Source organism: Cheilinus undulatus, linkage group 4 (genome assembly GCF_018320785.1).
Source record: "Cheilinus undulatus linkage group 4, ASM1832078v1, whole genome shotgun sequence".
Classification (NCBI taxonomy): domain Eukaryota; kingdom Metazoa; phylum Chordata; class Actinopteri; order Labriformes; family Labridae; genus Cheilinus; species Cheilinus undulatus.
Window position 1 is genome coordinate 10,469,307 of NC_054868.1, and position 17,259 is coordinate 10,486,565.

Sequence of the window (17,259 nt, forward strand, 5' to 3'; positions counted from 1 at the left end):
GATGAGGATTATCATTTTGTCTGCTGACAGAAATTTACAGCCTATCATGGCATTCACAATCATGTTGTTGAATCAGGTTTTAATCACTGTGATAAGTAAGTCATTGCCATAAAACTGTCTGTCAGCTGAACTAATAACTTGCTTTTCTTCATAAAAAGTCTTATGTCTATGTTTCTGGGGATTAAACAAGTCCAAGCAGGCGATTGTTGACGTAAATAGGCTAACGAGGAGTTTACCGGCGTTATTCTTTGAGCCTCCCATCTCTTCTCACCACTATCCTGCTGATGTTAGCATTAGCTCTTTGCTAACCAGGCTGCAGAGACTTTGTAAGTGAAGAAAAGCAAGGCTTCAGACAACAAGTGAGTTCATTACCAACATTTAGAGAAATGTCAAACTTGTGTAAGGGCCCATTTAACTCAGCGCTCAATATGTTCCTGTTTTAAGTCGGCACTTAAAGGGATATTTCAGGATTTTTTTAAGTTGGGTCATATGAGGTACTTGGCTATAGCAGTGGCATTAGCCCCCAGTGATTTCTGTAAAAGTTGTTCCTGTGGTTATTGTGAGCTCAGAGAAATCCGGTGCATAGTGGCTGTAGATGGGAACGTTTTATCCGTGTAGTTTAACAAGTTTTACATAAAAGTGGTCCAAAAAAAATATGTTGGCTCGCCTGCAATGCATGCTTGCGATACCTGCGATGCAGCTTTCACCATTTTGTCTCCCTCTGCCGTGCACTGATATCCTCTGATCAGCTCTGTGGGTCTGCAGGCTTCTACAGGGATAATAACACCACACCAAGCTAAAACAAAGATAATATGATCGATTTTGACTAAAGTGACAATGATGTGGTGTTTACTGAGGATACAAGAGGATATTTGTATGAACCAGAGTACGCCGAAGAAGAACTTACACAGAGTCAGGGGGGCTGAAAGAGAGAGCAGAGAAACTTCATTTAAAAGTTTGAAGCAGGAGAGATCCCGAGCATAGGTTTGCATTTTCCACACCAACACCACCAGGTAAGTCAAAATCACTCATATTATCTTTGTTCTAGCTTGTTGTGGTATTATTCCTGTAGACATCCACAGACCCACACAGCTGATCAGAGGATATCAGTGCATGGCGTAAGGAGACAGAACCTGCATCGTAAATTATTGCCTGACACAGAAGGTTTTTTCGGTAGAAACAAAGTGTTTTGTACATTTTGGACACAGCGTACAGGCGAGCCACTATATTTTCTTGGACCATTTTTATGTAAAACTCGTTAAACTACGCAGACAAAACGTTCCCATCTATAGCCATTATGAAGAAATCACAGAAATCTCTAATGCCACTACTATTGCCAAGTACTTCATACAACTCAACTTCAAAAATCCTGAAATATCCCTTTAACAAAGGCTATTTCATTAGTTTAATCATTGTATTGTAGAGAAAGTGGATTGGATTCGACTAAATGAACTCTGAAAATAATACGGGGTGGACACACAGCTGGTTGTGACCCGTTCAAAGTGATGTGGGCCAAATTAGTAATTTAAAAAGTGTGTGGGGCTTGTCCTCAGTCGGAAAAAGGTGGAATGCCCTCTCCAGGTTGGGAATGAGACCCTGCCCCAAGTGGAGGAGTTCAAGTATCTCGGGGTCTTGTTCACGAGTGAGGGAAGAATGGAGCGAGAGATCGACAGGCGGATAGGTGCGGCGTCTGCAGTGATGCGGTCTCTGCACCGGTCCATCGTGGTGAAGAAAGAGCTGAGTCGAAAGGCGAAGCTCTCGATTTACCGGTCGATCTACGTTCCCACCCTCACCTATGGTCATGAGCTGTGGGTCGTGATCGAAATACCAAGATCACGGATACAGGCAGCTGAAATGAGTTTCCTTCGCTCTCCCTTAGAGATAGGGTGAGAAGCTCGGCCATTCAGGAGAGACTCGGAGTAGAGCCGCTGCTCCTCTGTGTTGAGAGAAGCCAAATGAGGTGGCTCGGGCATCTGGTCCGGATGCCTCCTGGACACCTCCCGGGTGAGGTGTTCCAGGCAAGTCCCACTGGGAGGAGACCCCGGGGAAGACCTAGGACATGCTGGAGAGACTATGTCGCTCGGCTGGCCTGGGAACGCCTTGGGATCCCCCAGGAAGAGCTGGACGAAGTGGCTGGGGAGAGGGAAGTCTGGGTCTCCCTGCTTAGGCTGCTGCCCCCGCGACCCGATCTCGGATAAGCGGAAGAAGATGGATGGATGGATGGACTTGTCCCACCTGTGTACAATGGGTTCAACGTCCTGGATTAATAAACCACGATTCAAGGCTAGCACAAACAAATACTTGTTTGATAGCCCTGCAAAACTGATGGATCCTACTGATCCCATGTCAGTCATCAGGCGATTTAATCTTGCAAAGCTATAGGCTGAAACGTGAGTTCCCAGTCAGAGTATGACCGGACCAATCAGCATCATTTGAGGGTAAGCAGGCGGCCATTTTGCAGCCCTGATTGGCCCGTAGTTAATGTGACAGATTGTTTATCCAGTCACCCTCTGCGTCTATAGGCTGTTACCCAGAAAGATGTGATACAACTCTCATCATGGATATATGAAACAGTCTATTGGCTGTGCTGGGCTTCCTGTTTGACAGAAAAGCAACAAAAATACAAGTTGTGAGCACCAAACATGGGGTCATTTCCATTTTTTTTACATAAATATGTTTGCAAACTCCTGTTCTGGGTGTTACGTATATCATAAAGTTAAATTCAGAAAAAGAGTAGGTTCCTGCATGTACAGCCGAGAATTCTGCAAAGCTGAAACTTTCTACAAAGGCTGTAGGTGTATGAGAAAAATTAAAACACAAGTTACAGTCACACAGTGTAACTACGCCTCTACTTTGATAAAAGTTCTACATCTTTTAACATTTAACTTTGGCTTGCGTGCAGACAGAAGCACAGTTTAGCATTTTGCATCCTTCAAAAAAAGACGACCACTGGGAGATACAGACAGTGACCCTGGAACTGAGCCTGTCAGCAGATTCTGGATTAGATGAGTCAAACGGTACTCAAGTGAGAAAGTGAGGAGTGAAGAAGCTGAAGACAGCAAGACTCCTCATATGTTGGCAGTCACAGCATGAATCAAGTGAGCAGTGCCATGTCAGCCACACTCATCTCGTTGGCTCGGGGATGCCAGGCGGAGGCCTGTGGCTCCAGCCTGAAGGCGTAAGTGTGCTTCAAAAGAAGTGTTTGTAGGATCTCAAAACTGTGCCAGACAACTCCTCCAACCAAACCTCACAGATGACGGTTTTTAGGGTTACAATATCAACAAGCTTAAAAAGTAATAGTCTAAAAGCTACTACCAATTAAGGAAACACTTTTTTCCTTGCCACTTCTACTTTAACAAATGTTGCTAAGTGCTTTGTTCATTGTGAATTAATGATCCAGCCATGCATTATTTGTACTGCTTGTTTCAGGGAAGGTGAGGAGGCTGGAGGAGCCAACTCCAGCTGTCACTGGGCAAGAAGCGGGGTCCACCCTGGAACAGGTCACTAGTCAATCACAGTGTGACATGTAGAGACAAACAATGAGCTCTGCTCCCACTCATACCTACAGGTGATTAATAGCCACTAATTAGCTTAATGAGCATGTCTTTGTACTGTGGGAGGAAGCTTGAGTACTCGGAGAAAACCAACTCATGAACAGACACAAATGTTCTGTTCCACTGGGATTCGAACCAGGAACCTTTTGCCTGTGAGGAAACAGGGCCCCCTGTTCTACTGTGCTGCCCTGGATTAATAATGGGTCTCCAAGTAATATAACAGAGAACACAGTGACCTGCTCTTTTAGTAAAGTGTCTTTAATTAATGCAATCCTGATGATATTTTATGAACTAGAGCTGTACAAATAAAAACAGGTTGATTACATTCTACCTAGAAGTGAACAGGTTAGACTGTAAAAACTGTTTAACATTTCTGGAAAGTTTCAGCAGAACTGCACCAGAAATCTTCCTGAGTTGGCCATTCAAACATACATCGCTCCCCTCATGATCCTGTAGTTCTAGATATTCAAAAAGCACAGAAGACCAGAGAACATACTAAAGCCCAGTGGTGGAGGTTGCCTGCAGAGGTGTGATTAATCATGATTAATCATGATTAATCACAGCATGTTTTAATATTTTAAGTATATTTTTATGTTTTTTTATTTTTAAAGGTCATTGTCAAGTGTTTTATTTGTATTCTTTGAATTCTATGTACAGCACATTGAAAGTGCTGATCTGAGTCCTTATTGATACCACTATTGATACTTTCTATAGTTTGGTGGAAAGACAAAATAAGGGCAAATATTTAAACTACAAGTGGTTTTAGCTAGGTAGAGCTTGAATTAAAAAGCTATGATTCAGTCTGTCACATCTATTGTATATCCCTCAAATATAAACACATTCACAGCTGTATTTATTGAAATTTCTCATCAAAAACTACATTTTCCCATTTTTGTGTGACATTTGAACACATCACAACATATAGAATACAGTCGTCTAATTTACTGAGGTTGCCTGAACGCATCATATTTTCCATCTCTAGCTCGTAAAGTTCACTATTTGACTTCAATTCTGCCAATTCCACTGTGGAGGTCTACACTGGATTAATGTTGTTAACAAACAGGACTTGCTCAAAGTTTTGGAGCATTTTTCAGCATTTATCTGAGCTGCTGAAGAAGAAAACTGTCCTGAAGCAGCTGAAAAGAGCAGTACGACCATAGCCTGATCCCTTGTTGTTGTTAGCGTCATTGCTAACATTAGCAAAGATGTGCTTTGCCTGAACTTAGGACTCGTGCTTCGGTGTAAAGACATTTCATTCCTGCAGCATGTAGCAACAGTTTTGGTTTTTATCTGAGCTAACATCCACCAGCTTCTTAAAAAGAAAATTGCAGTTAAGCAGACCTAGGTCTGTCTCCTCACTCATCACTGCTGGCTGTGTCTGACTCGCCTCTCACCTCTTCACCCCCAGGCACGTAAACATCTGTGCTGGAGGACTACGGGAGCAAGCTGTGGTCAAACTTAGTCATATGATTAAATTGCGTTATTATTTTTTTAACGCGTTAAGGTTTCAAGATTAATCACAAGTGTCAACGTGTTAATGTTAACAGCCCTAATAATAACAAGTATTGAGAAGGAGACGGTGGAGGTGGGCAGTGCTGAGCAGTCCTTGTCTTAACTCCCTGGAAATGCAGAGTGTAGGGGGTTTCCATGTTACAGAGGTAAGTTTGGGTAAAGGAACTTGCAACCTATGGCAGCCACCATGACAAAACACGGCTGTTTCCATTACCGAAATCAAGCATTTCTTTATCGTTGAAAACGTACGGAAATATCGGAGATACTGCAAGACCTCAATAAAATACATTGGTAATTTTAAAACATAATTATTTTAATGCAAAAATTGGGGTATACAAATTCAAATGACACAATCAGAAAGAGGGACAAGAAAGTGAGGGAGAGACATGTGGGAAAGGGCACGCCTTAAACCACTAGGCTATCTGCACCCCAAAAAGTATCTTAACTTTGAAAGCCCTCTTGTCGTACATGACCGTGCCGGTATTGGATTGATACATGAAACACAAGTACTCACCGATACCAATATCCATATTTTTAGAAGTATCCAACGTATTTCCAATATTGGTATCAGAATCGTAACAACTCTAATTGTATCACATAGGTAATGTGCACCAATGCACCTTAATTTACAGGACATGAGAGACACCAATTTTCCTACGTTCCAGCATCAGCTCACCCAAATCACAGAGCTTCTTAAGTTGTTCCAGGATGAGGACAAGAGTGTAAGTGCAGTCCATATACCACTGATGAAAGTGGAGGGGAAAAGGGTCTATCAGGGTCTAAATAAAGCCAAGATGCACAGGTAAATACTCTGGGAAACTTTCTTTGCAAGAATGCTTTCAGCAGAAACACTTGAAAACCAGCATCCTTTCCTCTCCTCTTGAACCTCATCAGACCATGCTTCATTTCCGCCTCCTATTTCTCTTTTAGTCACTTCCTCCTCCTGGTTTTTCACAATCAATAACCATCTCCAGCTCACCCACATATGTCACCACCTTGCCTTACACAATCTCTTCATCCTTTAATATGGCATGTTTTTCAACCTAATTGGCTCCTTTTACACAAGTTTAAAGAGGAAGAAAAATAGAGACTCCTCTACCTTGCTTTCTCTGGCTTTGCAGAAAAATAATGCTATGTGCATGGTTTGTGATGCTTCCCTGCTTTTATCTCTTCTCTGAGCCTCTTTTATGAGTCGTGACTCAGATCATTCTTCTTAAGCTGAACCATCAGTGACCTGGCTTTCTACTGTTCTACTCGGCTTGTGCTGGAGAGAAAACCAAGGCCCCATGTGGGGTCTTTTAATCCTCATCTATGACATCAGCGCTTCTAAGGCGTTACAAAGTCACACTACTGGTGGCGGGGGGGGGGGGGGGTTCACACAGGAAACGCGACACAGGCCCTGTCTCAGTCTGTGACACATTGGTAAATTTGCGTGGAGACGCATGATGCCTGCTCATTTGGGAGGCTGAGAGAAGAGATGAGGCATTCCCTTTGAAGCTGGCAGCTCTGTGATGAGTGAATCTGGGTTACAATGAGAGGGGGTTGCACTTGCAGAAGATTCCCTACAACAAGAAAGTGTGTCTTTGTACTTTGAAATAAGAGGCACACATGCCAAGTGTACCAACATTTGGATCCAGTTTAACCCATCTAATTGCACTATTCTCCTCCTCAATGTCACCCCATGGTAAGACTTTGACAAGGGATAAAACTCAATGTGTATGTGGGAATATTCCCACCAGACTACAGTTCAGATCAGACCAAAAATTCAGGATGTGACAAGACTGTTTAAAGATGGTGCAAGGGCCAGTTACAGCTGTGTGAAATGAGCCATCACAGCTCAAATCAGGCCAGCTGATGGAACTGGAACTTTGTCAGAACACCAATACCTGGCTATTGGATGTCACAAGCAGATAAATGTAAATCTTGTTTTCAAAGGCCATAAACATCATCAAAGCAGAACATTTCACTGCAGGTTGTCTGCGGAAACAATATTGTTCAGAGCAGAAATCTAAGTTTTGACAAGGCTGAGATACCAAAGTACATGCTGTAAAATTGCCACACTATGATGGTGATGACAACAAACATGAATGCGGTATCTTTAGTCAAGGGATCCATGATAAATCACCTGCATGCAGGAATTTTACAGCCTAGTGTTCAAATCACTATGAAGATAAAGAAACAGAAAAAAACAAATTCATGGCAAAAACAACTAGCTACTGTCAAACTGGGAGAAGAGATAGGATGGAGTGTGATTAGTGGTACCTGTGACCATTCTTTCTGCACACATAGTCATGTGCACATCAATGAATCTCCAGTACTAACCTTGCAGAGACAGATTGTGCAGAAACTTAAAGAATATATCCATCTAAATTAAGTGACTTTGGCAGTTGATGCAATGGAAATGATACATTGCCTCCCTCATTGCAAGCTTTCATAATGTTGCACAGCTGTCCATCTCAAGCAGCTGAAAGTTCAGCTCCTCTTGCTGTGATTTTTGGATGTGACCTGGACTTAGAACAACCATGTTTTAATCATGTCTGTAATTCAATGCTGTAGCTGTGTAAACCTCTGTGGTTGAGGGGTTGGGGCTGGATGAAATCAGGAAAGAAGACTGAACAAAAACACTGCATTCAGTATTCAGTACACTGAGACCACACACTAGCTGACCTGCCAGTGACCTTGCGTGATCACGTGACTTGAAGAAGCTACAGTTGTGCTTGTGAGCAATAAGAGTACGTATGATCCAGCAGGTGACGCTACCTGGTCTGCCTGGTGTTGACACCATACAAATGAGAATTATTCACACAAATTTTCATTTGCTACACTTAGAGTACGGGGGAGGCAAATATTGCCTCAAAATGGGCTTAAAATCCTGAAGTATGTGGCCAACTTTAAAATTTTTTTAGTGTATGATGTCATAATTAGCACCTTTCTGAACTCATAAATTTCTTTTTTTTTCTCAAAAACTTCAGTCTTTTGAATTCAGTAATTCTGAGTTTTGTTTCCTGTGAATAACAACTTTAAAACAAAAATAAATTGAGCTCAGACTTTTTTTCTCAAAAATCAGTGGATTCTCTTTTGTTTTCATTTTTTGGGCTGGCCCTAATATGCTGTCGCTGATTATGTTTCTATTCACATTTTTTTTGTACATCTAACTTTTACAGTGTCAGACCAGAGAGGGCCCCCCCCCCCGAGACCTGTGGTGACCCCAAGGTGTGCCTGGACTTGGGGACACATCACAGAGGCAGAGATGTTGGAGTCAGAGCTCAACTCCTCTGTCTCATAGTTCTATCCTGTGGCACCAATGTTACAATTTCTGACTTCTTCATGCAGAGAACGCTCTGTGCTTTCATTGGTCAGCCTCACTGACGTCATGGAGCAAACTGTACAAGGCAGGACAAAAATCAGCCATGACAGACTTTCTGTCCGGAGGTCGTGAGGTGTCTTAGATGTGTGCTTGATCATCGTTCACTATGAAATATTACATGAGATGAAAAACAGATTCACAGGATCAACAGGTCCCAAAATATGTACGCTGACCTTGGCTTAACTGTTTGGATTCCTGTAAAGGAAGGTTCAAAATTACACCTCCAATTACACCTCTTTCTTGGTGCAATGATGATATATTTCTTAGTGTCAGTTAATGTTCTACTGAGTGGAATTTTTCTATTTTTCTAAACTCTCAAACAAATGGTCTTTCGGAGAACAGAAGTAAAACTAGGGCTCTCAGGCCATTGAACCTCTCAGGTCCAGAGACCTGGGCATTCCCAGAGACTAGTGCTCTCCATCCAGCAATTATTTATCCATCCTCATTATCTTGCCACCTATTCCTCAGGCCTCCTAGTCCTCTCCAAATTCGATCAAAGTGGTTTACAGCGAGGTCAGTGGGTTCGACCTCACAGATATGCATCCTAAAACCAACCTTTCAGTTTTCTCTCTTGTGGTCCATACTGAGCTGCTCCAAAAGGGGTTAAAAATCTGCCTTAGAGAGGGAGTCTTTGTGAGCCTGAGCGGGTCTTAGTTACCCACTCAGAAATCGATACGGACATGGAGAACAGAGATGTGAGAAGGAAGAGCAGGAGCAAAGCAGTGTGGGCAATGTTCCCTCAGCTGTAATTCTTACCGCTCCTCAGAGGTAGAGGCAAAGACAGTCTATACTTTATGCACATTCTCTAGCCTTGGCCTCTTTTATTACCGCTTGAAATGAATTTCTCTTTCTCAATAAAGACATTAAAAAAGGCACTGTGTGCAGACTGATTCGGAAAAAAACCCTCCTTAACTCCACTTACAGCTGAGCTGCCAGCAGACGTCGTAGATTATCTACTTCCTGTTCCAGTGCGTCAAAGCAATCCCTAAATTGTGTAATAATAATCTCCTCCTTTGCATAAATATCTTTGTTTCTCTCAGGAGAAGACGCCGTCCCCTGCATTCTCATTCTACACCATTATCTCCAGTGATGGACCCGCTCTCCTACACACTGCAGCTCATTAAACCAGTGACGCAGGTTTCCTGGTTCTTCTCACCCTCAGCGTTTTCCCCACTCCTCCCTTCATCATGTTTGCTTTGAAAAGGTCTTCTAGGACTCATAATAAACGTTATCCAGGATTACCGGGACTTGTCCATCCCACTAACAAAAGATGACGTCCATGAGGATGCTCTGACTGGCAGGGAGACTGCTCTGCTCTGGCATTTGCCCAAACTTTGTTGGGTGAGATCTGACATTCAGGGAGGTTAGAGGCTTTAGCGTGCATGGTTGTGAACTGATGGATAACCTACATCAAATTAAACCCCACTGACCTTATCATACAGAATGAAGACCAATGCTAGTTTCTTAAATCATTCTATATATCATCAATCAAGAAAGACCCCCAACATTTTTAATCTAGGTAATTATGGTAGGTGACCTTACAAAGCCAGGCTTCAGAGTGATGAAGTGGTTAGCGCTGTTGCTTCACAGTCAAGTTTGCATGTTCTCCCAGTGCAGGCTAAAACAAGCTTACTGTGTAAATTGGTGATACTAAATTGCCCATAGATGTGAGTCTTATTGTCTCTGAATGTCAGTCCTGTGACGAACTGGTGGCCTGCCTTTCGCCTAAAGACAATGAATGGGACAAGTAGAATGAAGAACGAGCCAAAGTTTCATGATGCAGTGAGACCATTTTGCTGTAGCAGCAGTGTGAACTGAGCTGTTGAAGCTTGAATCAGGCCTGCTGACGATATTGCCTGCAATTTAGTTATCAAATTGCAAACAGCTGCTTCTTGGAGTTACATGCAGATAAATGTGAAATGGAGATCTTATTATCAAAGGCTAAAAGTACAATGTTTGGACTCAGTCCAAAAATTTGCTTTTGCTCTCTGTTCCAAAAGTCCGCCTTGCAATGGGTAAAAGGAGTTTCAGGTATGCTGCTCCTGCAGCCTGGAATCTTCTTCAGGAGACCTTACTTCTTGTGGAGATGGTCTCTTTAAATCTTTTTAAAGGTAGATTGAAGGCACTGGAGGATGATGTATCAGGTTGTAGATGTTTTGACTGATGACTTTCTGCTCTGTGACTCTGGATTTGGTTTTTACTGTGATTGTAATTGCTTGATTTTTATGTCTATGTCTTTGACTGTGCTACTGCCTGTCTTGGCCAGGATACTCTTGTAAATGAGATTCTTAATCTCACTTTGTTAGCAGATATCAGGACTCTAATCGAGCCAACACACAGGCTTCTGTAAAAGGTAACTGTCGAATTCCAATGCGCAAAACGTCCTTTGGACAGTCAGCCTTCTCAGGTTTTAACAAAATTATTAATTCATGGCTGAAGGAGCAACAATACTGTTCCCAAACATAAAACAGGTGCATGTATATGTGTTTATCTGAAGGAACATCCACAATACAGCTTTTTTTATTGGACCTTTATTTTTATCTGTTTTGGATAGTTCAACTCTGATGTGTTTGCTAATGTTCTGTGTTTTAGGTACCTCTGTTATTTTCTATTTTTTCCTATTTCCCACTTTAATCTCTAAAAGTCTCCCATGGCCAGGTGTTGAAAATTAGCACTTTGCTTAAAAAAAACTTACGGCAATGCATCTGGGACATGTGCAAGATTAATTGTCACAGCATTAATGTTACTGTGTGTCCATGTCAAATGAATGCCAAATGAATAAAAAAATACATTCGTTTTTTTCCCTGGTTAAATAAATTTAAATAAATAAATAATAAAGTCAAGCTGTGATTGTTTTTAAATGTAATTTTGAAAATCATTACATCTCTCACTCTTATTTATTTGTTTCTTTTCAATCTTGCCCCCACTAAACACTCCTGCCCCCCCATCAGCTGTGCACATAAGCTGGACACACAGCACTATAATTCCGTGCTATTCTTCAACTACAGTACAGCAAATGCGCTCACTTATTTGCACAAAGGCTTGGGGAGACAAATAGAATGAGTCTGCCTGGAGGTGTTTTGTGTAATTTTTCCTAAAAGCTAACTCATGTGGCACTCTGCAACTCCTCATAGAGCACTCAAGTCCAGATTAAGCAATTTCCCAGAGAGGCCGATGTTAACAAGACACCAGGTAGTGCAGCCAAATGTAGAGCAGGACACAGCGTCTGCCTCTGTGCAGCCAAAGAGGAGGAGGCCGTCCTACTTTCACTTTAACAGCCAAAAAAAGGACTAGGAGTGGGATGATAAGGTTTCTAACGAGGAATAAGGAAAAAATATGTCATTTTGAGGTACTGCAGAGGTAAAAAAATAAACAGAGGGAAGGGATGGCAGTAATTGAGGAAGGGGGGAAAGATTATTAACAGCAGACGAATCAGAACTTAATTAGAATTAGCTCTGAATCAAGTCTGCAGGGATGTGAGGTGAGCTGTGCTGTCGCTGCAGGAACAGTTTCTGCTGTCTGTGTGAGCCATGGTCCCCTAATTTCACTGGTTCCCCTGGAGTATACCAGGCTAATCCCTCCGGCCATGCAGACTGGGTGAAACCCTGCTGTTAAAAATCACACAGCATCCAACGCGCTCCCAATTAAACAGTGACACCTTTGGGAGCAGCTTAAATAAGTGTAGTTTTTTTACACATGAGAGAATCCGTTCTAATAGGCGCAGGGCCCAATTGAAGACAGTGTGGTTCTTTAAATAAACATCCGTACATCCATTAGCATTTGCAAATTTATTTCTCAATTCACAGCTTGTTAAAGCCCTCACTCGAGAACAATTGTCCTATCACAGCTTAGCAACAGTTGCTAGGCACAGGAGGCTCTCTACACGTTTAAGTGGTGAAAAAGAAGGGGAATAAAAAGCTTTCACATGACGTTACACAGTTATGGACCTGCAAGAAGGCGAGAACAGCTTTCTGCTCCTGTACACTATAGAGAAGTTTACAGTCTCACTTGGCACCTACTTATTTTATCCAGTTTTAATTTTTCTTTCAGAAGAAATAAAGCTTTTCAAATGGATGCACTAACTGACGAGGAGACAAGCCTGAGCTGTATTTGTGCCTGCACATCTCAGAAAGACAACCCAGAGGAAAGCAGATGTAATCAGAACCTCGGCTGTCTCTGTAGATTTCAGTAGAAAGCAGGGCAGGACTGGCAATCTTGCAAACTGGACATTTTCCCGACTTAAAGATGAAATGACTTCAGGTTTCTTAATTTTTCAATTTCTATGAGTGATGTAAAGTTATGATTCTCTCGCCTTTATGAGGCATCTGAGGTGTTAGGCTGCTGCTGAATACACTCCATTTCCCAATGCTGCTCTTCAAAATAAAAGTCTTAAATGATTATTGTGACAAACTTGGCAGAAAAGATTATGTCTGTTGCCTGACACATACTGTACCTGAACTTTAGCACAGCAATGCTAGCAGAGAGCAGGGACTAACAGCCACTGCTTTGACAGATGGACACGGCCAGCATCTGTTAATCATGCAGGACTTTAGACAAGCAAGATGTTACTTTCAGCAGGTAGATAGGCTGGTTTCTGCTGCACCTGGTTCAAGTGACTCTGAGATAACGACTGCAGGAAATAGCCTGCACCCTGACATTTTGGTGCACTATGAGTCTGTGCGAAAAGTCCAAAAAAAGTATGCCTCAAACCCGGTGAAAAAACGTCACAGGGTCAAGGAAAGGTGGGAGTAAGAGGATAGGAAAGGAGAACAGTGGTGATTTGGACTGCACTTTCCCGAGGTGGATGTTATGGACATAACGTGTGTTATTTGTTTAAAAACCACGATTTGACGTTGATAGATTACAAAATTTGCATCTATCACTCAGCACATTATCAGTGTTGTTAAGTGCAGCGAATGAAACGCGAAAACCTTGGTGATATATGAGCTTTTCATATCCTAAAGTCTCTTCAGGACTAGGCCCTGTGACTGTGAACATCTAGAACAGCAGAAACATTTTTCTTGATCTTATCCATCTTTTCTCTTCAGTGCAACTAGATAATTGATATTCAAGGCCTTTACTTTTGCAACGGTATTGAATAGTCAATTTTATACCATTTCATATAATTTTTTTTTCTTTAATTCTCTTGTTTCTGTTAGTTATATTAGTCTACTTTGGTTCTGTCTTTATATCAGCTTCTCACGTGAAAAGCCATAGACTGTAGAAAGAACTGGACAAACCCTGTGTGACATCAGCCGTCTGCTTACAATAGGCGGACTCAAACTGCTTTGAAAGCCAATCCACAGCGGCTTCCATGTTAAAATTGCAGTCTCAAACGAACTTTGGATCAACCTAATGGCTCGCCCACTAAGACTTCCTGTCAGCTAGCTAGGTAGCATAGGTACAGAAATGTAGCTTCTGCCTGTTGAGCATCTGTCAATCAAATGAGATGCGCCAATCAGTGCGCAGTGAGGGTTTTCCTGAATATAATCTAAACAATTATGGTACAAAAAAAAAAATCATGTACAGTGAGAGGACATGAAGACATTAGCTAATGAGATACATTTGTTTTGTTTTAACCAGGCTGTTAACCATTTTGTTTCTAGTGTAAAAAACTGCTTTTTAACATGTGTTCAGAGGGGACTTTTGGTGTTCCTGCAGCCAGCCTCAAGTGGACACCCTTATTGCAATTTTTTGCACTTCTGCACTTGCTTCATTTTTCAGGGCTGGAGGCTGTCGCTTGTGAAAAGCTCTACAAACCACGTCTTACTTTCGTAATTATGATGAGAATTATAACAATCACAACATGCCGAATTTATTGCTTGAATTGGTCGTGTTTTATAAACTTTTTTCACACTTTAATATTTCATATAGCAAAACAAACGCAGTTTGAAATACTGACTGATTGGTTTACAGCGTGGATAAAAAATGGAAATGAAAAGAAACGAAATAATTAAATGTGGAATGATACAGTTTTAATGTCTATAATATTGCTATGTTCATTCCTATTTCCTTCTGTTTATCAGATAAATTATAAGTCTGACAGAGAATTTTATTGTTCAAATCGGTACTAGTTACGTTACGTCATGAACGGTCAACAGGTGCGTCACATTAAATGAAGTTGATGCAAAGAATTGTGGGTAGTCTTCTCATCCCTTCGTAAAGGATGCTCTGGTGTTTCCTAGGCTAAGTGAGATAATAAAGGAAACTATGAAGCTCCTTTCCTTATAATTTAGATAATTCGAATAGCTTTTATCATGGCTGACACTAAAATACTTCTGGGTCGTTTCACTTATTTACGGACCTTCCTAAACAAAAAGGACTATTCAAACAGACCCAACAGTCTCAGAGCACGGCTTTAACAAGAGCTTGATATATGACAGATTATTTTCTGACCTTTGGCATGGATTGTGGGGTGGGGGTCATACTTTTTATGTATATGTTTGAATAAAAATACATTTTCCTATATAATTTTTGTTCCAAAAGTACTACACAAAAACATTTTGATAAATTTGATTTGTGTAGCTCCATCAAGACAATTCTGCCAGTTTTTTCTTCCTCTATCATAAATCAATAACACTTATTAAAGAAAAAACAAGAATTTAGAGTGGGATCTCTGCCCAGTTTCACTGTCACAGATATAGCCATAAGAATTAATGATATAAAGTGATAGTGATAATCTTTGATCATGAGTTGTCTAGCCTGTGGGATGTGTCAGGTATGAAGTGAAAGAGCATTGCAGGATGGATGAAGGGATAAGGGACATTGGTTTTGGGGCAGTAAAAAGAAAGAAGGAAGCCCACTGCAAGCTGTTTAGTGCAACTCCTTTGTTTACTGGGAATGAGGAAGAAGAGAATTGCAACACTCACCTCCTTGCTTACTCCTGTCAAGATAGATGGAGACCCTTCTGGCCAGACCTGCAAGCAGGGGAAGGGAGCAAATGGTAGGGGAGAGGGAGGGTGGGAGGAGAGCAGGAATGCAACAAAGCAAGCAACAAATTAGCAAGGACCCGTCATGCATGCAAACAGACACACTGACAAGTATGACCTCATGAATACACTCCATATGCATTCAAGCCAGAGAGGGATGAACAAGGCGGCTGTTTCCCTGTGTTGCGTCTCCCAAATGACTAACAGTGATGTGCAAGGATCAAAGAGTGAAGGGAGAGGGACCGAGAGGGATGCAGGAGCTGCCTCTGCATTACAAACAGAAGCTGTGAATCTGCACACAGTCCCCTACCTTCAAAGCTGCGGGGTACTGAATCCCAAAATCTCTACACCAGGAGGCAAAAAGATGATGAGAGACAAGAGCTACACCAGAATAAAACTCTTAGACCTATCCTAAAAACACATCAGGGGTGATAAAATTTACAATTGCTAGTAATTGCTGGCCAGAATGGTAAATCTATCAGCTGGTAAAAAAAGACCTCTTTGTGAATAATGTGTACAGATTTTGGACTTACATGATAACTCAGTTTCTTAATCCCACTATAAATGGGTTTTTTATGTCTTTACATATCTTATAATGGTCTTGGCTTGTAATTTGTCGTGTTGAAGTGAGTTATCATTTCAATCTAACGAGAAGGGAGAAAAGCTGTTCAGCTCAGTACAAAACATGGCATATTCTAATATTGTTAATTATTTCAGCTGAAGCACAGGAAGTGATTGCTCAATCAATCAATTGCAGAGAGACTATCCACTCATATGGGTCAAAGTACACTTGGTACCCTAACAGAAGGGTGCCAAGAACTAGGATCAGTTGTTTTGGTACCTTTCCTAACTTTTGACACTGGAACCTCAAACAGCTGCGTAACTAAACCTCTTGATAAAAAGGCATGTCTGGATTCTTGGCTGAGTTTGAATCAAGTCTTTTATGAACTGCAATACATCTTTTGTGGTTTACAGACTTTAATGTCCTAGTAATTGTTTTTACATTGGAAGAACTAAGTGTAAAATAATATCTCTGAAAATATCAGGCTTTGACTTCAATCAGGATATATACATTAAAAGAAACACAATTTCCTGGTCAAAATGAGAAACTGGAATTTTCTACAGCTTGTTTTGGATCCCACAGTTCTGAACAACAACTTAAAAAAAACATTCCTGCTTGGTAATTTAGTGAATTACATATTTTCAATATTGTTGTGGTTAATCTACTTTGGTACCATGTAGATATAGCGGTTTACGTTCCACTTTTTAACCGTGTAAATATGAACTTTATTGTGTGACTACCAACGATCATGTGACCTGATGTGAATGTTCAAAGGAAGTAGCTCGGTACATTTTGTACCTGTCCTGACGAAGGCCGGTATGTCTAAAACCCGATGGCATATTTTAATGAGTCTGGAGCCCCTGTGAAATAAAGGCTTTTATTAACAGTCCCCTCTGAGTGCTGATCTTTACAATGACTTTAAGTTGGATCCCCATAAGGAGTGGGTGGTAGGGTAAAAACCCAGGATATTAAGGAAAAAGACATATTGTTACTGCATGATGAACCAATATTTACAAGAAATTCCTTAAGAATTTGTGTCTGTTTCCACCAGCAGCACTGACTGTGTGTGAAGATGATTTAAAAATGATGCCAGAATTTAAGGTAATTCCGCTGGGCCAATTTAACAGACGATGAATGAGTGCATATGGCCTTGTGCAGCACTGGCACGGCGTTCTGGACTTCTCCAAAGCCAAGCTGGTAAATGTGCACTGATGGCTGTAATGTGATCCATGACAACCGAAGTTTTAAAAATTCTTCTTTGTGGATGGGGGGAGGGTCTGGAGCCTATCCCAACTATCACTGGTCAAGAGATGGTGTAAACCCTGGACTGGTCGG

General features: G+C 41.4%; 1 protein-coding gene across 1 annotated transcript in view; it reads right to left on the reverse strand.

Moving 5' to 3' along the window:
• Positions 1–17,259, reverse strand: part of rptor (regulatory associated protein of MTOR, complex 1) — a 323,903-nt gene that overhangs the window by 13,930 nt on the left and 292,714 nt on the right. The window lies entirely within an intron of this gene.